The sequence below is a fragment of the Thamnophis sirtalis genome, unplaced genomic scaffold (genome assembly GCF_051295495.1).
Source record: "Thamnophis sirtalis isolate CommonGarterSnake01/CBP01778 unplaced genomic scaffold, rThaSir2_p1.2 scaffold_2, whole genome shotgun sequence".
Classification (NCBI taxonomy): Eukaryota; Metazoa; Chordata; class Lepidosauria; order Squamata; family Natricidae; genus Thamnophis; species Thamnophis sirtalis.
The window spans coordinates 86,718,760-86,739,999 of NW_028261382.1; positions in this window are offsets into that span (position 1 = coordinate 86,718,760).

The window sequence follows — 21,240 nt, forward strand, 5'->3', positions numbered from 1 at the left end:
GACAATTAAGTCTCAAATCATTTAGGAGAAAGATGCTGGATGTGATCTTTGCACACTTTCTCCGTCTAATTTAGAATGTCACAGGAATAGTGATTGGATTTAAAAGGTGGATGATATGCAGCCCAAACCTTTACAACATATCTGTATGATGCCTATGGATGGCATTGTATGTAAATACTGTATGTAGCAGTGGTGGGATTCAGCCGGTTCACACCTATTCGGGAGAACTGGTTGTTAACTTTCTAAGCAGTTCGGAGAATGGGTTGTTGGAAGAAATCTCCTTTTGTTTTTTTCCACTTTACAGGGCTAATCCTGTAAGGAAGGCAGGAAGGAAACATTCTGGTGTTGTTTCTAGCCTCATCTTTATTGCTGTGCTTATAGAAACTGCCTCTCTGGTTAACCCTTGTTATATTGCAACAGCTAAGGCAAAGCGCCCATCGAAGTGAGTGATGTTGAGTTGGCTATGCCCACCCAGCTGGTGATTAGGGCAGAGATAAACTTTCCCTCATACATATGTGCTAGTCGTTCCTGACTCTAGAGGGCAGTGTTCATCTCTGTTTCAAAGTCAAAGAGCCAGCGCTGTCTGAAGATGTCTCTGTGGTCATGTGGCTGGCATGACTAAACGCCGAAGGCGCATGGAACACTATTACCTTTCCACCAGAGGTAGTCCCTATTTTTCTACTTGCATTTTTGCATGCTTTCGAACTGCTAGGTTGGCAGAAGTGGGGACAAGTAACGAGAGCTCATTCCGTTAGGTGGCATTAGGGATTCGAACCGCCAAATTGCCGGCCTTCAGATCAACAAGCTCAGCATCTTAGCCACTGACCCACCGCGTCCCTATAGAGTAGAGAACCGGTTGTTAAATTATTTGAATCCCATCACTGGTATGTAGGCATGCAGAGAGAGGAGAGAGGTAGAGAAAGGGGTGGGGAGAGAAACACAGAGCTCTGGATGTGTTAAGAGGTCCTTTTATTTTGATTGGCCTTAAGTATGACGTTTTATAATTGTATTCACATAATTTAATTTTGAATCCAGATAGTTCTTGACTTACACCTGCCATTAAAATGGCACTGTGAAAAATGACTTATGACTGGTCCTCACATTTAAAATCATAGGAGCATCCATCACGGTCTTGTGATTAAAATTTGAGTGCTTAGCAACTGGCATGGATTTCTGACAATTGCAGCATCCTGGGGTCATCTGATTGCCGTTTGAGAACTTCCCAGCCAGCTTCCAACAAGTAAAGTCAATGGGAGAAACCCGGTTCATTTAACAATTGCCTGATTCACTTAATGACTGCAGCAATTCACTTAATAACCACGGCAAAAAGGCCATAAAATTGAGCACAACTTACTTAAAAAATCACCTTCCTTAGCAATGGAGATTCTGGTTCCAATTATGGTCATAAGTCGGGATTTCCTGTCATTTTTCACATAAAAGAATTCAAGTGTCTCTTTGTACCACCCACTGGTGGTTAGAAGGCATCTGATCCAGGGATGTTAATACAATACAATAGCAAAGTTGGAAGGGACCTTGGAGGTCTTCTAGCCCAACCCCCTGCCTAGCCAGGAAACCCTATACCGTTCCAGACAAATGGCTATCCAACATCTTCTTAAAGACTTCCAGTGTTGGGGCTTCTGGAGGCAACTTCTGTTCCACTGATTAATTGTTCTAACTGTCAGGAAATTTCTCCTCAGTTCTAAGTTGCTTCTCTCCTTGGTTAGTTTCCACCCATTGCTTCTTGTTCTACCTTCAGGTGCCTTGGAGAATAGTTTGACTCCCTCTTCTTTGTGGCAACCCCTGAGATATTGGAACACTGTTATCATGTCTCCCCTAGTCCTTCTTTTCATTAGACCTATCCAGTTCCAGCAACCGTTCTTCATATGTTTTAACTTTAACTTTTAATAGATTTATATGCCGCCCAATCCCGTAGGACTCCGTTTTAACCTCCAGTCCCCTAATCATCTTTGTTAATTTTCTTTGCATTCGCTTTAGAGTCTCCACATGTTTTCTACATCGTGGCAACCAAAACTGCATGCCGTATTCCAAGTGTGGCCTTACCAAGGCCTTATAAAGTGGTATTAACACTTCACGTGATCTTGATTCTATCCCTATGTTTATGCAGCCTAGAACTGTGTTGGCTTTTGGGGCAGCTGCTGTACACTGCTGGCTCATATTACTCATGTTACTCATCCTTGGTCCAGAATGAGATACTTAAGAGAAAAATCCTTTTGGTTCAATCCTATAAGGGAAGTCATTTGCGATAGGCATCATTGCCCAGTTCTTCCCTCCCTTCATGTTTAGCTATGATTCCAACACTTCACTGCTCTTCCACACCTTAGAATTTCTGCTGGCCACATAGAGAAGAGGCCACAAGGGGATTTTAAAGCTGATGAAAAGGCTGTCCTTGCACGAGGAAAAAGAATATGGGTATGGGAGGAGGAAGAGGAAGAAGAGGATGATGATGTTAAAACCAATGAAAAAACTGTCCTTCCGTGAGGGAAAAGAATATGGGTATGGAAGGAGGAGGAAGAGGAGGCAGAAGGGGGGGGGGTTGCGTTATTTAATCTTTTCCTACAACCCTTCCCAGCCCCTTGGCAGACTCAAATGCCTTCTGTCCTGTGTCTGGCTTGAAGAGTGCATCGGCAGTTCACATTAGCTCACTGCATTTCTTAATCCATGATAAATGTGGGGTAAGATGTGTTACGTGTGGTGGAAATCCCCTCAGAGCACATGAAAGGGAATTAATGAACAGAGTCTATCCTATTAGTTCCAGATTTTGAGAGAGAGAGAGAGGGAGGGAGGGAGGGAGGGAGGGAGGGAGGGAGGGAGGGAGGGAGGGAGGGAGAAGGAGAGGACGAGGAAGGCTCGTTGGGTTGATTTATTAATTTATTTCTAAAACACATTCCTCTCCTACTAGACACAGCTCTTCAAGTTTTTTTTTTAAAATCCAAATAGGCTTCAAAATGGCAATTTGACCCAGGTTAAAATGAAATACAAGCAAGCCTTTGAGAGAAGTGCTAAACAGAAAAATGAAAAACCAGCTTTTTGTTTTTCCAAAAAAGTAATGACTCGATTGCAGCCCAGAAGAAGAATATTAATATTGATTAAAGAGGGGAGCGTGTCAAAAAGTTTCTGGTGTGGGAATTCGGTGGCTAAGAAGGCCGACCTTGAGAACGGTTTCGTTCAAGAAGCTCTGCTTGTACAACACATTTATTAAGGATTCATATGATGGATCTGATTCTGAGGGTTTGCAAAATACAACAATGCAGTCAGACTGGTGGAGGGCAAAATCGTCATCCTTCCCCCCCCCCCCCCGGTGTTGTGGGTGTTGGAGGGAATTCTTGAAGACTTCTATTTATGCCTTACACCAGGGGTGTCAAACTTGATTTCATTGAGGGTTGCACCAGGGTTGTGTTTGACCTTGCGGGCTGGGTGGGCATGGCCAGCTTGACGTCACTCATGTCGGGGGCGCTTACGGTGGTCTGAGGGCCTCTGCCAGTGAAAACGGAGCTTGGGAGGCTGCGACGGCCTCCTGTAACCCTCTGCCAATGAAAACGGAGCTTGGGCGGGCCGAGCTCCGTTTTCACTGGCAGAGACACTGAGCGGCGGTCCTTCGCTGTTACCAGGGCAGCCCTGCAGGCCAGATCTAAGCATCTCGTGGGCCGCATTTGGCCCATGGGCCTTGAGTTTGACACCCCTGCCTTACACTATAAAATGGACACAGTCATTCATCTTGCCAGTTGGACTACTAACTTTCAGCCTGTGTTCCTGAGGGCTTCTGGATGGCTACCAATCACGAGGACTGGATTCTTCCAAAGAAGCTGAGCCCAAAGAAACCTCATTATGTAGCTTTGCCAGCAGTATTTTAAGACCAGGATTCAAACTGGTTAAATCTAGTTACTTGCTAGCACAGGAACTAATGTTCCAGTTTTATCAACTTGGTCACTTCATGGAGAAAAAAAGATCGCAAAACATGCCCAAACATTGATGACTTGGTTGTGAGATCTGCTAGGTCAGCAAATGAAAACAGGAGGCATACAGGTAGTTCTCGACTTACGAACAGTTCATTTACTGACCATTCGAAGTTACAATGGTGCTGAAAAAAAGAGACTGAAGGCCATTTTTCATACTTATGTCTATTGCAGCATTCCCTCGGTCACGTGATCAAAATTCAGACACTTGGCAACTGGCAAGTATTTATGATGCTCCCTGCAGCCTGGGCTCACGTGATCCCCCTTTGCAACCTTCCCGCAAGCAAAGTCAACGAAAAAGCCAGATTCACTTAACAACCATGTTACTAGCTCAACAACCACAGTGATTCACGTAACAACTGTGGCAAGAATAAATGGGGCAAAATGCACTTAACAAATTTCTCACTTAACAACAGAAATGTTGGGTTTCAATTGTGGTCTCTAAGTTGAGGAGTACCTGTATTACAAGGGACACAAGGGTGGCTCAGTGGCTAAGACGCCGAGCTTGTCGATTGAAAGGTTGGCAGTTTGGCGGTTCGAATCCCTAGTGCCGCCTAATGGGATGAGCTCCCGTGACTTGTCCCAGTTTCTGCCAACTTAGCAGTTCGAAAGCACGTGAAAAATGCAAGTAGAAAAATAGGGATCACTTTGGTGGGAAAGTAACAGCATTCCGCGCACCTTCAGCATTTAGTCATGCCGGCCACATGACCATGGAGAACATCTTCGGACAGTGCTGACTCTTCAGCTTTGAAACGGAGATGAGCACTGCCCCCTAGAGTTTGGAATGACTAGCACATATGTGCAAGGAGAACCTTTAACTTTACCTGTATTACAGTTCTGAACCAACCTAAGGACATATTTTACTCATCGCATTTAGCAATAGCAATAGCAGTTAGACTTATATACCGCTTCATAGGGCTTTCAGCCCTCTCTAAGCGGTTTACAGAGTCAGCATATCGCCCCCACAGTCTGGGTCCTCATTTCACCCACCTCGGAAGGATGGAAGGCTGAGTCAACCTTGAGCCGGTGAGATTAGAACCACTGAACTGCAGATAACAGTCAGCTGAAGTGGCCTGCAGTACTGCACCCTAACCACTGCACCACCTTGGCTCTTTGACTATAATGTGGTTTGTTCGGCATGTTTATGATGTTTACAAACCACTGTGTGACATACAGATAGTCCTTGATTTACAACCATTCATTTACAAACCATTCAAAATTACACCATGGTGGCGCAGTGGTTAGAATACAGTATTGCAGGCTAATTCTACTGATTGCCAGCAGTTCGATTCTCACCGGCTCAAGGTTGACTCAGCCTTCCATTCTTCCGAGGTGGGTAAAATGAGAACCCAGATTGTTGTGGGCAATAGGCTGACTCTGTAAACCGCTTAGAGAGGCTGTGAAGTGGTATACAAATCTAAGTGCTTCTTGCTATTGCTACACCAGTGCTGAAAAAAGTGACTTACGACTGGTCCTCCCACTTACAACCATTGCAATGTCTCTGCAGTCATGTGGTTACAATTTGGGCCGTTGACACCCAGCGTGTATTTACAGTGGTAGCAGCATCCCAGGATCGCCTCACAATTTGTGTCCCTTCCAACTGCTTTCTGAAAAGCAAAGTTAACAGGGGAAGCCCAATTGCGTTAACAACCATAGTAAAAAAAAAAGGTTGTAAAATCACATGATGACTCACTTAATGACCACATCGCTTAGCAATGGAGGTTCAAATCCCAGTTATGGCTGTAAGTCAAGGACTATCTGTACTGTAACCTGTTCTGACCTCTCTCCTCCATCTAGTAACGAAAGCCGAGACAAGCGTAAATGAGAATGTTTTTTAATAACAAGTCCAGATTCTCGGTAGCTGAAAGCCAAATCAACAAATAGATAAAGACTTTGGCAGCAAGTCCTACAAACCTTGGCAGCAATGCAAACAAACTCTGGCAGCAATCCAGCCTGCCATGTTTGTTTCTCTTTAGTCCCTAACGTTGACTTCTGCAAGAAGGGCGTGGCACAAGCAGTCTCTTTTATAGTTTGGGAGAGGAGCTTAATGACCATCGGCTGAGCGTAATTACCTCCTGTAATTACGTAGTTGTTCTTGACGCCGAGTAGCTCTTCGACGGCGTGCATCCCGGAACAACTCACAGTTGGATTCTGGATCACTGTCTCTTGTCTCCTCCCCACTGATCCAAGGCTCAGGCGCCACCAGGTGGCCAACCAGCCTCTCTGCGCCCTGCTTGGAGTCGGAACTCTGTCCAGGGTCCTCCACATCCTCCAGGGCCGACTCATAGGGCCCCTCGCTGTCGGAGTCTGGTGGCTTCTCCAACGGCTCCTGCCGGGCCACAACAGAACCATTATTCAAGAAACTGTTGGGCAAAAACAGCTTAGCATAAGACAGGGAAATAACCATCTTATGCATGTTTGGATTCAGTCATGATTGGAACGATGGGCAAATGGTTAGAAAGGAAAACTGGATTACTGCAATGCGCTCTACATGGGGCAGCCCTTGAAGAGTATTCGGAGACTTCAACTCGTCCAGAACGCAGCCGCGCGAGCGATTGTGGGTGCACCTCGGTACACCCACGTTACATCTATCCTCTGCGAGCTGCACTGGTTACCGATGGGTCTCCGGATACGCTTCAAAGTGCTAGTCGTAACTTATAAAGCCCTTCATGGTATTGGACCTGGGTACTTGAGAGACCGCCTGCTGCCAATTACCTCCCAAAGACCCATTAGATCACACAGGGTCGGCCTCCTCCGGGTTCTGTCTACCAGCCAATGCCACCTGGCTACTACCCGGGGGAGGGCCTTCTCTGTGGCAGTTCCGGCCCTCTGGAATGAACTCCCCGCAGAGATTCGGACCCTCACCTCTCTCCAGGCCTTCCGAAAAGCCGTCAAAACCTGGCTTTGCCGGGAGGCCTGGGGTTGATGAGTTTCCCTCCCCGCTCGACTTGTGTGGTTATGTGATTCTTGGCTATTTTAACTACTTGTATTGTGTTCTATGTTTCCCCTTTTCCTCTTTTGAGTTGTTCGCCGCCCTGAGTCCTTCCTGGAGAAGGGCGGCATACAAATAAAATAAATCTAAATCTAAATCTAATCTAAAACAAACCATGGCAGTTAAATATAAGGAAGTATAAGGAGTCAGACTCAACATCAGTACCACTTTTTTAGGCAATTGAAATCCTCCTCCTCCTCTTCCACCACTACAGAATCCACTGCCGCCAATGGAAGCCTGGAGAAACAATGAGCTAGATGTTTATTGGAAGCCTGCTCAGACCTGATGCCAGCCTAGAAATGGACATCAAAGGGATTCCAGCTATTTTCTTTTACACTGGCTCAACTGTGGAGGAGCAACAGCAAACTAAGGGACTGCAAGAGCTTTTGATCATCCCGTTCAGAAGAGGCTCAAAAAACAGTTCCAGAATGGGGGATAAGTTCGGGCCCTTCTTCATCCCCCTTTGCCGAAAGACCCATACCACAAGTCCCCAAGCTCAGGGCTGTTTCTAATGCCCTTTCCTTTTTTTTTCCATGAAAAGCAACCCACTACCACTCCTCTCTCTCTCTCCCTCTCTTTCCCCTCTCCCCAGATCACTTTTCCCTGAGTGGGAAAATAGCTGGAACAAAGCCGGGCTGCATTGGTATTAGAAAGGGGGGGGGGTTTCTGAGCAGCTCCCCTTTTGTCTAAGACCAGCTGGGAATGTGGAATAAAGAGAAGCCCCCTTCTCTTACAGCCGGGGCGCCATTTCCATTGAGCCGCAGTCAAGCAGAATCCAGCTCCGATTCTTGCTTCTTTATTTCCTTCCTACTCTCCTCTCTCTCTCTCTCCCCCCTTCTTCGCCATCCTGCCTGCAATCCAACAATAACACCCCCACCTCTCCCCCACTTCCCCCGCCTGCTCTTTTTTCCTTGGACGTCCTCCCCTTTCATGGGGCCAACCCTACAAATGAGTTGTACTTTCTGATTTAACTAACTTGGGGAAACAACTTTGGACTCTATCTTTCTTTTCACAGTAGGGAAGCTGGCAGCCAAAGGGATGCGAGGGAGCTGGAGAAGCAAAGGACTGGGGCAGGAGGGGGGGCAGACGGGGTGGGGGGGTCTTATAGGGGAAAGGTGGTTGCTACGGGGATGATGCGCAGGCTGCCAAGAGATGGGGTTAGAGCAAAGGGGGCCATCAGACTTAGAGAAAGACCTGTCCATCAACACTGCTCACCTGCAGGGAAGGGGTAGGGGGTAGGCTGTGAGGTAGAGCGCTCTCTCTCTCTCTCTCTCTCTCTCTCTCTCTCTCTCTCTCTCTCTCTCTCTCTCTCTCTCTCTCTCTCAATTTTTTTTTAAGAACCAGCCCTGATATGCTCTACCTCCCACTTTGTTGTTGTCAAAGCCTCCCAGAATGCAAGCCAGACCTGACAATGGCTTCCTTGCTGGAGATGGGCGTGAGGAGAAGGCATCGCCTCAGGATGTCTTGAAAGAGGCCTGTCCTCCTGTGGGGATGATTAGGGGCCAATGTAAAGGTCATTTGGGCAGAAAAAAAGGCCCACGCTGGTTGCAGTTATGCCGGGACTACCTGCCTACTAGGCAGGAGTGTGCCTGGGCAGCCCCCACTGGGCTGAGGTTCACAGGTGAAAAAGAGAGGGGCCTACAGCCGCACTGTTTCCATGGCCCTGTGCCAAGACGAAGCTCCATGAACTTTCAATGGTTGCCCTCGTTTGTTGCAGAATGTCCTCGCCGGAGCCACTTCTGGATGAATTATAAACTTTTATACACAAACAAATGGGTGGGGAGGAGTATTTGATGAAGGGCACTTCAGGCCTCATACATCCCCTTCCAAAGGGGTTGCAATGCATTCAAGTGGCACCTTTTCCTAATGGATAAGTCAACCATGCCTTCTTCAGCCCATCCATTTGTGGAAACCTACACAGAGCCATCAGCTAACTGTACAGGCCTGGTTTGAGCAACATGAGAGCTAAAATGGGACTAACTAGTTTGGGGTTTAGTGTGACAAGTCAATGCAGCTTGGTTCGAATTTAATGCCAGACGATACCATGTTTAGCTAGTCTGATATACACTGTATATTTCTGTTCTGTGTATTTCTGCTGGGTGTATGCTACATCACCCAGGATCACTCTTTGAGGGAGGAAGACCACGAGAAACACATAATACATAAATAAGTAAATAAACAAATTGTTGACAAAAGCGGCTTTCTCTTCTGTTCTATTCTATTCTTTATTCTATTCTAAACGTCACCATTCAGAAATGCTAAAAACAACACAAGCAACCCCAAAACAAAACTCAAACACTTCCCTATAAAGAAATAGCAACTTCAGAGATGTCTCACCGAAAGGAAATGTAGTAAGTGAAACTATAAAAAGGTTAGTAGGGAGGGACCAGGGCTCACAAATAAATAAAGCAAGCAAACCAAGACTGCTCTACTATTCAGCCAGAGGCTAAAGAAATGTAAATGCTTTGATTAATAGCATGCAAAAGTGGCAACACTCACACAAAGACTGTAAATCCTTTGGGGGGGGGGGAGGGAGAAGGTGTGAGGCGTGACTGGACTTTTTTTATATACAGAAAATAGCTGCATTGTGCATTATTAAATAAGATCCTGCAAAGGAATCACAGTTTTCAAGTTTTTCAAACAATATTTTTTATAAAAAAAATATTTTCAAAACAAACATACAAATCCTCCTTCTTTACATACTGTAGAAAGTGTATCAGTTGGTTACAAAAGGCTTTTGTGCATCTCTTCCACCGTCATCAAATATAATTCATATTAATTCTAATATCTTAACTCAGATATTTATTATATTACCATCATCATACCTCCACATTTATTTGACTATAATTATTTAAACGTCCTTCATCATAAAATATACCAAGATTTAATACATAACCACATACTGGCATTTCATTTACTTATTTAAAAAATCCTCCCTTAACATTAAATCCTCATATCCTGTTTTAGCTAAATATCCATAATATTTAATACCAAAATTTTCTAATCCTCCATGTATGAAATTTATTATCATTATCCTTTCTTTATTTAACTATATCCTATATCATAACATTTCCCCCCTATTAGTTAAAACTTAGCTGTGTCTAATTTTGTTCTTTTTTATTGTTATTGTTATTGATAACCTTTATATATAGTCCAAAAATATTTCTAACCTTCCCTTCACGGGAAACATTCAATATTCATATCCAATTATTACTTATCATAACAGCTCAACATTATATACATTACTATCGTTATCAATTTTTATTTAACTATACCTATTATCACCGAATTTAACTAAGTGTAGCTAATTTTAAATTATACTCTTCCATCTATCAACCTGTATCTCTCCAATAGCAAAACAATCTTATGTCTTCTGCCATTTGTGGATCCAAGTTTTTCAAACAATTTTTTTGATCAGGCAATAGTTAGCAATATTACCAGTGCAGTGAAAATGCTTTTTTTCAGAAATTTTATTAGCTGATCAAAATATAAAATACAATAAAGTATAAAGAAAATGAAAATAATGGGGAAATAACGGAGGAGAGAAGGAAGAGAAAAAAGTATTAACATAAAACCTCATCCTTTTAGTTTTATATAATATATACTAGCCATTTCTATAGCAACAAATCTATCTAAAACCCAGAATAAAAATAAAAACGCTATTTTGAAAAACATTACATACCCCACCCCAATTAAGTTCCTCGTACACTACAGAGTGTTTCATACTAATTCAAAATGGATGCTGAACATACCTTAATATGACCTTAACCTTAACGTAACTTTCTTCTCTGACTTAGCAGCACATTTGAAGCCAACCTCCTAACTGGCTGCTCTGTTATTAACATGCAATCAGTATTATTTCCCCTGTCCTTCTGTTGAGGAACAAAGCACCCCCACATAGCTGGATCCCAAAGATGAGAAGAGGCTGTGGTTGTGGGTTTTCTCCTTGCCCAGCATGAGGAAGAAATAATTCAATAGCCTCGGGAGGTGGAAATGAGGAGCTTGTAAGCCATTCATGTATGTCTCCATCTTTGTCACTAGACAAGTTGTCTTAGCTAGGAATGCAAGACCTTGGCGATTAACAACAGGATCTGCAGCCCATCCAGATCCAAGACTCACCCAAGCAGGGACAGCACTGAACCAGTTTTGGTCCATTGTTGATGGACCTATATCCATGCATTTTTCTTGGTAGCATGACACAAAATTCATTCCCTTCGTCCAAAACAATTTTTAATTTCCCAACCTGTAACGTGCTCTACATGGGGCTGCCCTTGAAGAGTGTTCGAAGACTTCAGTTAGTCCAGAACGCAGCCGCGTGAGCGATTGTGGGTGCACCCAGGTACACTCATGTCACACCTATCCTCCGCGAGCTGCACTGGCTACCCATTAGTCTCCGGAGCCGCTTCAAGGTGCTGGTCATCACCTATAAAGCCCTACATGGCATCGGACCTGGGTACCTGAGAGACCGCCTCCTGCCGATTACCTCCCATAGACCGATTAGATCTCACAGGTTAGGTCTCCTCCGGATTCCATCTGCCAGCCAATGTTGGCTGGCGACTCCCCGGGGGAGAGCCTTCTCTGTTGCAGCTCCTGCCCTTTGGAACGACCTCCCCGTGGAGATCCGGACCCTTACTACCCTCCCGGCCTTCCGCAAAGCCACCAAGTCCTGGCTGCTCCAGCAGGCCGGGGGGCTTATGAAATATCCAGCCCCACAGTAATTGCTAATGTTGTATATTTTAAAGTGTTGTTTTGTCTTATTTATCCCCTTCCCTTGTTTATTGTAAGCTGCCCGGAGTCCTTCGGGAGTGGGCGGCATACAAGATCAATAAACGAAACAAAACGAAACCGTAACCCTAGCCAGAAGAGGGATTCTCAGTTAATTCTTCCATGAAAGTATTAACGTGGTAATGCATTTTGATATATTTACAAGCCAAATGGGTTTGTTAATTTCTCCTGTACAGATATAAATAGCTCAACAATCTTAATTCTAATAATTAATTCTATTAATTCTATATTTATTTATTATAGCACATCAAGATATATGTCGCTAATGCTTTATTTGTTCCAGCATGGCTACACCCCTTGGCCAAAACATTGCCGTGATAGAACAGCCAAGATGGGTGTAATTTAAGGCTAATTCTGTCCTGTTAATGTGAGCCCTGATACCAACATCTTACATAAATTTTCCCAATGATTCAAGAAATATGATGTATTATCCTCTTAAACTGCTCCTAGGAGGGATATTAAGAGGAGGTAGATTCAGATTATTATCAAAGCGATTGCAGTGAAGAAAACTTGCTAATACCCACCTTTTCCCAGACAACAATGCAAATCAAGGGAATTTCTTTACACAAACACACCCACTCTCAAACACAAGTAATGACTATTTCTCAAATAGTTCCATTCAGAAAGTGTATACAGTGATAACGCTCTTAAAAATGGGTCTATCTGCCTTTTTAAAAATGCAGATTCTGGTGGGAGAAGAATCTCTCTGGGAAACCTACAGAATGTATGTATGTATGTATGTATGTATGTATGTATGTATGTATATGTGTGTGTGTGTGTGTGTGTGTTTGTGTGTGTGCGCGCGCGTTATATTTGAGCTGATAAATAAATAAAGGGAGACTAGTATAGATCTATTTCAAGCTATTTAGGTCTCATCAGCTAGCCATACCTTACTGAGATTTGAACCTGTGCTGTTTACATATTAAGCAGTTGTGTTAACCACTAAGCCACAAGGTTCTCCTCCTTTATCAGCTGAGCCAGGATAACAATACATACCTATTTCCCTGGCTTAGCTGATAAAGGAGAAGAGCCTGTGGCCTAGTGGCTAATACAACTGCCTAATATGTAATACAGCCCAGGTTCGAATCCCAGTAAGGAAATGGCTAGCTGATGAGAGCTAAATAGCTTGAAATAGATCTATACTAGTCTCCCTTTATTTATTTATCAGCACAAATGCAACACACACACACACACACACACACACACACACACACACACACACACACAGAGCTCTGTATATTGTGGAAAGCGATGACTAAGAAAAGAAAGACCGGAATGCTACCTTATTAATGCAAATAAGAAATGGACTGGGTTAAAACTGATCAATGCTTTCTTAGCCTCAAATAAAGAGTCTGGTGGGCTATTATAAGGGGCAAAGACAAACAACAATTCAAGAAAGGGAGCAGAAGGTCCACAAGAAGGCCAGGGGTCCTGTCACTTTGCTACCTACCTACCTATAATTTCTTGGTGATCATGCTACGATTGGAAGATTTGCATTCCAGCAAAAGTGATCTGGGAAGACCCTGAACAACATCAGATCTAACTTCCAAAGACGTCTCTCCCATCATTGCCTTTGCAGTCATTAGACTGACCCTAACATGACCCTAAGGAAAACAAGGACTAAACCACTTAATCTTTACTGGGGTTCATGGATGCCTCTTTCAAATGCCAGCCTCTCTGCATCCTGGCAGATTCCCCCCCCCCCCCCTGCTCCGGCCATGACCTGAAGCTGCCAAATTTTGACCTTTATGTTGATCTTTCTACTAGACACAACCCAGCTGGACTAGGAGGTGTGATATAAAAGGAAGAGGTCATTTCATGTCCATGGCTACAGTCCTAGTTCCCACATCTGTCAGGTTTGGGGGACAGGGTGGGAGACAGCAAGCTTTTAACACAGTGCGCATAAGACCTCTAAAGAAATAGTCACAATGCTAGAATGGCCCTCTTTGCATCATCTTTCTTTGGCTCTGATTCATAGGGATCAAACTGTTCAGAAACATGTCTTATGCCCGGTAGAAATCATCTTACAATACCAACAACTATTGAGGCTTGCAAGAAACCGCAGTAAAAATTAGAAGGTAAGAAGTGATAACTGATTTCAGATTAAGACCTTGAGAACAAACCATGGGTTTGTGAGGAGCAGAGACCAGCCATCCCTTTGGGCATTGGTAGACTTGCAGAAACGTGCATTGCTTGTTTGTCTTGCTACTTCACCTTTCTCATCACACTGCATTTCTTTGTAGGGTTATTCATAAAAAAACCACTGTTTTCAAAGTAGAACTGTAGGTCAAAAGCCTAGATGGAGAAGAGCTCTCAAACGTAGCAGAATTGTCCGTTCAGGTTCCATGGTATGTGAAGTAATGCTTTCTAAATCCCCTTTAACCAATCAGTCAACATTTGATAGTTCAACCATTATGCTTAGAGCAGGTTTTAAGGGATTCAGCCTTGGCCTTTGGTATTGATGAAAGAAATGTCCTTCTGGGTTCGGCTCCAAGTGGGGAAAAACACACTGGAGACACGGAGGCTGCTTGGAAAGATGGTTTATTGGTGGACAGGTTTATTGGTGGCTTGAGTCCTGAACAGAAAAGGTGATCATATGCTTCAATGTTGGTAGAGGAGAAGATACGGAAGGACTGAGATGCTGAGTCCCTGGTTTTATGCCCTCTCTGGCCTTTGATCTTGAGCTTGTATTCTGATTGGTTGTCAGACTCCCATGGGGCCATGCAGGGACAACTCTCTAGGCTGCATTTTGAATCCAGGTTTGGTTGAGTTCTCAGATGCCATGTGATCAGTTGAGTAAAGGGCCAATATTATCATGCTTTTAATCCCATCCCCCTGGGGCTGCAGTGAAGAAGTCTTTATTATGTAAAAGGACTAGCTTGACCTTCTTAATGGCCCATTGACAAGTGGGGATGGGCAGGAAGCTACAGGCAGCTATTCTGCCTTTTAAAACATGTTTCTTTCTTTTCACACCCAGAAAAAATATTCCGCCTTTTCAATATTTCCTAGGATATTTCATTTTTCTGGGAGAGGGCTGGGTGATAACTCCCTACAGTCTATTAAGTGACTAGGGGGTCACTGATTAACTTTATTTAAAAAAAATGCTGCTTGGACTTTATGGTAATAAGGGTGCTAGCTGAAGTAGACTTTTGGTGAAGTCTAGTGCTGAAAAGAAGGTTTTCTTTGAGTCCAACATGACTTCGGTTGACTTTCTTGTCTCTCAAAAGAGATTTGCTATTGACTTCTTTAAATAGCTCAGGGTTCTCTGGAATTGGAGCAGGTGATAAATACTGTAAATAAATAAATAAAACCCCAAATCACCCCACAAGCCTGTTATTCTTTGATGGTTTTCCATCCTAAAAGAAACTGTATCTGCAACTATTTAACTTTGTAATATCAGCCAAAATCAGTTGCACAATTCTCCTTAAATTCTCATTTCCTAACACAGGTAACGCTGAACCCAAGCAAGGAAGAGGGATTGCCCGTAACTTGTTCACTGGGAAGGGCAGTTAAGACAGCTCCTGGTTAAAAACATAATTAGGCAGCCCAGACGGGTGAGTTAAAGGGGGGGAAGGTGGGGGGGTGGTGAGAAATCCCTGCTAATTGAAAGTTGCTAAAGTGGGTGGGCAGGAAGACACGGGAGTGAGCAACACAGCTTGGAAAGAGTAAGAATGATAAATGGCTCGTGCATTGGAGTTAAATGGCAGCAAATATCTTTAGGCCAATTAAGTTGGTTAAATCTGTTTTGAATCAATAAAAAAAAAAATCTCGAAAAGCAGGTCGTAAGAGGAAAGGGAGGAGGCCGGGGAGGAAAACTAGGTACAGTAACAGCCATGTCAATAATAATGGATGCAGAGCGGCTTCCTATTCTGAAATGATGAAATAATTGGCAATCATGCAATAAATGTAATTGTAACCATCTCAAACACTGTGTGCCTTTGTGGATAAATGAAAATGTTCCAGGCCCCCTTCGGGGCACCCTGTTTCCCCACTGGATTGACAAAGGGTTTGCCGACAGGCGGTTAAATCTATCAAGAGATGGTCAATTTTGTTTGAAAACAGTCCTTTCTCTCCCCCCCCCCCTCTCTCCCAAAGTGGTGAGCCTTCTTTTATGCAGTCAATCTCCTCTTGCTGAGATGGCTTGAAATCAACTTTTTCCTTGCCTGTTCCCAAAGAGAGGAGAGGAAGAAAGAGAGGGCATTTTTCATGGAACAGGTTTTTCTTTTAAAAAAAAGAAACCCACAAAGTTTATTGGGGGAGGAGAGGAGGGGAAAGGTTGGGGAGGGGGGTCCTGAGATGAGAAATGTCTGGCAATCCAGAGAGAACCCACAAAGAATGTTTCTCTTTTCTTCGGTGATCATTTAATTTAGTTCTTCACAATATTGTGGGAAGGGCCGGCTCGGCCCGGCTGGGGTGGGGTGGGGGAGAGAAAGACCCCCAAAGAGAAAAACCTGGTGGGGATGCCCCCTCCCTGCTTTCTGATGTCACAGATGGTGCAGAGAGGCAGTCTGCTCACAGCATGGTGCCTATATGCTTTTCTCCCCCATTGTTTGCCAAGTTAAAAAAGAAGGGGGGGAGACACAAAAGCTGTTGGAAAACATGCTTAATAACAAATTCCAAATAATTTCCCCAAACAGAGGACTTCAGCTAAGCAGAAGGCAGCATTGTTCGGGGCCGAAGGAGAGAAGGAGGAGGGAATCACCTGCCCCTGGGGCTGTCCAACAAGAGATTCTTTGAATGCTACCACTGAGAAATTGTTGGGCTCTTCCCCCCCTGGAGCCATCTCTCCCTTGTTGCCTTTCTCCTCCACAGGATGCTGCCTGGGATGCTCCTGCTGAGTTTCATGTCCTTGCCCTGGATTTGGGGGGCTCAGGTGTGTCAGTGCCACTGCACCTGCCTGCCAGGACACACCAAGAAGGTCTTGCAGGGACCAAGGAAGCAGAACTGGCAGCTTCCACACAGCTCTCCTCCTAGACACAGGCTAAGAGGTAAGAGACCCACCAACAACTTCCTAAACCAAATGAGATCCCAAGAGTCCTGGGCTGCCTTTCTCTTTGGCTTTCAGACCCACACCTGCTTCAGCTTACCCAGGGTGGGAATGGAGAAAATCTAACAACTTGAAACATCCCAAGAGATGGATCTTAGTGTTGGGGATGGCAAAGCTGAAGCTACTTCAGTGACCTGTGTGAAGTTTGCTAGGAGCAAAGATACTGGTGATGGGAGAGATATGGAAGGACCATGGAAAGGGACATTCAGGGTAGCAACTTGCACAATTAAATAGCATGAACGGAACTTACTTGGTAGCTAAAGCTGAATCAAAGTGTAGCAATGAAAAGCAGAAAAAGAACTTTTCAGTAAAGAAAATGCACATGGAGCCCAGATGAGGAAAGGATGGTTTCAGGATACCCTTCCTATTTCTTGCGTGCCTTAGGCATTATTTGTGAGGTTTGTAAGATTTGGGGGACACAGCCTAAAGGAAATAAGCCGAGAAGACAGGACATGTGAAGAATAGGTGGATTCAGAAAGAAAAAAAACAGTGTAGGAGTTCAACCATAATTTCTCCTGTGGGATGGCGGTCTGAACTTGTATGAAGGAGACAGTCTCAGTGAAGGGATGACTAGCCTGCTGCAATATAGGCCAACTGAAAAGAGCCATAGAAATCCTCTTAACACCTAACAAACACAATTACTGGTGCCGGGTCTAAGCTCACAGACATCAAAAGAGGCTTTGATCAATTGCTTGAAAATGACTTTTTGGGGTTTTTTTTTGTAGAAAACCTAGAATTGCCTTAATTGTTGTTTAACCTTAACCTTCTTGCCTCAAAGGTTGGGTGTGAGTAATGCTGTTCAGCTCCAGACTCAGTGCATTTAAAGAAAGGAAGGAAGAATTAACACATGCCTTTCAACAAAGCAGCTACTGAAACAATGTTCAATTTATAACATTCTTTTAATATAATGGCAGTAAGAGGATAGGAATGATTTAAAAGGAAAAGATCTGCAGCCACATCTGTAGGCAGATTTTATTTTGTAATGCTTTGTTTCCTTTGGATATTCTTGCTGACCCCATAACCATTTTACTCTCTTGCCAAATAAATATTAATTTTCTATTCTTTGGGTCGAGTGCATTCTTCATATATTCCCATGTCGGAATAAATATGAAGGACCCAGTTTTAAGTTTCTAGGGAAATCGAAAGACATACAGAAAATAAAGACAGTGGATAGAATCTAATTACATGGTTTATTTTTTTACATTATATCTGGCACTCATCTCTCATTTTCTCCTTTCACAAATGACCATCCCGAATTTTGGTCCCGCGTACTAACTCCTTCATTACGTTGGCTCTCTGAATTGAGGGGAGATTTTCTGATGTTTGCTTGGATATATTCTGATATTGGGTTGTCTGAGAATTTTAGGTTTATTAATTGACAACGGATGGTGGCCACATTCCTGCTACTTTTCTTGAGATCTTATTACAGTGCAAAGCAGGTTCGTTGACAACTCCATAGAATGAACCAGTCCATCTTCTTCCCGTGACCCGTCAAAACCGCGGAGGACAAAATTTGACGTCATCACAGCGCGACGAAAAAAAATAAAAATTGAAATAAAATTAAAATTAAAGCAAGCCGATTCACATAAAGGTAAGGGTTAGGTTTAGGGTTAGGGTTAGGGTTAGGTTAAGGGTTAGGGTTAGGTTTAGAGCGTTAGGGTTACGTTTAGCGTTAGGTTAAGGGTTAGCGTTAGGTTTAGCGTTAGGTTAAGGGTTACGTTTAGGGTTAGATTTAGGGTTAGGTTAAGGGTTAGGTTTAGGGTTAGGTTTAGGGTTAGGTTTGGGGGGGTTAGGGTAAGGTTTTCGCTTTATTTTTACATTTTTCGATCACAGCACGATGTTTTCGTCGTGCTGTGATGACGTCAAATGCGCGCTTTCGTCGAGCGAGATTTTGTCCTCCACGGTTTTGTGGTGGAACCCTTCTTCCAGTGGTTCTATTGATTTTCAAGAACTGGTTCTGAAAAACGGCATTTTCTGTGCCTAGACTGAAATACTAGATACCATGCTTTCCAGGAATAGATGAAACACACACAAAGTAGGCAAATATTTCTGTCCACTGTCTATAGATTTCACAACCCTTACAGAAGCATCAATGGTAGTTGAGCTATTTCATAGAGAAGTAACGAGACAGGACATCATCCTGGGGATTTGTTTCCCCAGTGTTGCAATGCTTTATGGACTGACCTCAAAGTGCCATCTCATGGCTTCCTGTGGTCACTGCAGCCTCCAACAAACCATATTTAAATAACTGCTATATCACCTAATCAACCTGTTTCTTCCTATATTTGGCAGATCGACTTAGAGAAACAGATAATCTATGTGTAACTACTAGTTCTTGAACAAAGAATTTCCATGCTATTAGAGCAGTGTTTCTCAACCTTGGCAACTTGAAGATGTCCGGACTTCAACTCCCAGAATTCCCCAGCCAGCATACGCTGGCTGGGGAATTCTGGGAGTTGAAGTCCGGACATCTTCAAGTTGCCAAGGTTGAGAAACACTGTATTAGAGGATATACCATCTTGTGGATGTGATGATCATTCACACAGAACAAGAAGAGGAAACAGCTTTCCATAACAGCTGCATTTTGAAATCAATGCAGAAACATAAATATAAATCCAATAAATATCACTTTGAATGAGTCACCTGTGTACCTACTTAACTTCTTAGAGATTAATTCTTGGTGGGCACATTGAAATATTCTGCTGCCTCTTTTTATGCTCTCTAATAATAGAATTCTTTATTGGCCAAGTGTGGTTGGACCCACCAAGGAATTTGTCTTTGGAGCATATGCTCTCAGTGTACACGAAAGAAAAAAAAATACATTCATCAAGAATCATAAGATACAACACTTAGTGATAGTCATAGGTTACTAATAAGCAATTAAATCATACTAGGAAACAAACAAAACAATATAAATTGTAAAGATAACAAGCAACAAGGTTATAGTCATAAGTGGGAGGAGATAGGTAATAGGAAGGATGAGAAGAAGAAGAGTAATATCGTTTTAGTGTTGTGGGAATTAATTGTTTAGCAGAGTGATGGCATTTGGGGAAAAAACAGTCCTTGTGTCTAGTTGTTCGGGTGTGCAGTGCCCTATAGGGTCGTTTTGAGGGTAGAAATTGAAACAATTTATTTCAGGGTTTTGTGAGGGGTCTGTAGATATTTCACAACCCTCTTTTTGACTCGTGCAGTGTACAGGTCCTCAATGGAAGGTAGGATGGTAATAATTATTTTTTCTGCAGTTCTAATTATCCTCTGAAGTCTGTGTCTGTCTTGTTGGGTTGGCAGAACCAAACCAGATAGTTATAAAGATGCAAATGAGAGCCTCAATAATTCCTCTGCAGAACTGAATCAGCAGCTCCTTGGGCAATTTGAGCTTCCTGAGTTGGCGCCGAAAGAACATTCTTTGTTGCGCTTTTTTGATTACTTTTTCGAAGTTAGGTGTCCATTTTAAGTCTTGAGATATGATAGAACATAGAAACCTGAAGGTCTCTACTGTTGATACTGTGTCGTCTACTATTGTAAGAGGTGGTAGTATAGGAAGGTTTCTCCTAAAATCTACCACCATATCTACAGTTTTGAGTGCGTTTAGTTCAAGATTGATCGGGTTGCACCACAAGGCTAGTTGTTCAACCTCCCTTCTGTATGCAGATTTGTCATTGTCTCAAATGAGACCAAGCACTGTTGTATCATCTGCAAACTTCAGTACTTTAAGAGAGAGATCTTTTGAGATGCAGTCATTGGTGTATAGCGAGAAGAGAAGTGGAGAGAGCGCACAGCCCTGGGGGACTCCTGTGCTAATTATACAGGTACCTGATGTGATTTTGCCCAGCTTCACCTGCTGCTTCCTGTCTGTTAAGAAGCTTATGAGCCATTTAGTCTGGTCAGGTACAGCTATCTTTTTTAGTTTAGTTAGAAGACTCTCTGGAGTGATGGTATTGAATGCTGAGCTGAAGTCTACAAAGAGAATCCTTGCATAGAGCTTTGGAGATTCAAAATATTGTAGGATGTAGTGCAGAGACATATTAACAGCATCATCTGTCAATCCAATTTGCTCGGTAGACAAATTGCAAAGGGGTCTAACAGCGGCTCTGTGATGGTTTTCAGGCGGGCCAGCACTAGCCTTTCAAAAGTTTTCATAACTACAGATGTTAGAGCAACTGGTCTGAAGTCGTTCAGTTCCTTGATGGAGGGTTTCTTCGGCACTTGGATGCATTTGAAGCAAGAAGGAATATAGCACTTCTCTGGTGATTTATTAAAGATGGGGATGAAGATGGGGGCCAGCTCGTCAGCACAAGTTTTTACGCAAGAAGAGCTATCTTGTCTGGGCCTGGTGCTTTTCATGGTTTTTGTCTATGAAATAGACTTTGCACCTCATTCTCTGTAATCAGCAGAGGTGGTGGGCCCAATGGGATGGGGTCAGTTGTCGAAGGCTTGGCTGT